Source organism: Suricata suricatta, chromosome 12, assembly GCF_006229205.1.
Source record: "Suricata suricatta isolate VVHF042 chromosome 12, meerkat_22Aug2017_6uvM2_HiC, whole genome shotgun sequence".
NCBI lineage: Eukaryota > Metazoa > Chordata > Mammalia > Carnivora > Herpestidae > Suricata > Suricata suricatta.
Genome location: NC_043711.1, coordinates 100129503 through 100130571, shown reverse-complemented (window position 1 = coordinate 100130571; position 1069 = coordinate 100129503).

The following is a 1069-nucleotide window of genomic DNA, read 5'->3' as shown; positions in this document are numbered from 1 at the left end:
TGAGAAGAAATTGCAGCTGCTATCCAGGCGACTGTGCTAAGAGCCTGAAGAGAGTCACCCAGTGCAGCAAGGGTTTATGTGGAAAGCCATGCCAGGCTTAGGGTGGACATCAGTGCCCGGGGGAACGCTGGCTCTTTAGCTGCAAGACTGTAGGGAGGCGGGGACCAGGGGATACCAAAGAGTATTAGTATTCCCTATGTTAACAGCTCGGAGTTGCACCGCGGTGCTTATGGCCCAGCTCCTCTGAAGGACCTTGTGCGGACACTAGGCTGCAGATAGAGGTCCGGCTTCGGCTGTGGGAGGGGCTTGAGTCCCTGCTGAGGATGTGCCCTCACTCAGGAGGGAATTCGCAAGTCATTTCTCTGTGGGGACACTGTTCAACAAACCTCCCTCCAACTAGTAATTAGTCAGGAATGGCTGATGGGGATGTTGTTTGGATAAAGGACTTGGTGCCCGTCCTGTGTCAGCTGGAAGTCTAAAAGGAATTTGGGAAGGGAGAGTGACATGACCCCGAAGCTCCTTAGAGCTGGAGGGAGGGCAGGACCCAACCTCCCGGGGCCCTGCCCTCTCGGATAGGGTAAGTGACTTGGCCAAGTTCTCGCAGCCAGACCGAGACAAGCCCTTCCTCCCCAGCGGTGGCTGTGGAAGAGGAGGGTAAATCTTGCCAATCAGAGGCCAGGACGGCAGGGGGTGGCCCCGGGGTGGGGGTGGGGGTTGAGAGCGACACACCAGGAGGGGAGAAAGGCACTGTGTTCCTAGCAGCGGAGTTGGCCTTTTTGTAGGGATTCGGTTTCGGTTTCGGAGGACTTACTCTCGCCGTGTTCACTCTCTCACTGTCTCTGGCCTGGCCTGGGGGCGGGCTCGCCGGGTGGGTGGGAAGGCGTGCGCCCCCGCAGCTTCTGCGGCTCCCGTTCCCGGGGCGGAAGGCACCGGGCACCTCCTCCCGGCGCCCCCCTCCGGCTCGGGTCCGCTCCCAGGCTCCTCGAGGGCTCGCGCGGCGCCAGGGCTCCTTGGGCCCGGCTCCGGGCGCGCCTCGGTCGGGACGCCACCCGGCTCCACGGCCCGGGGC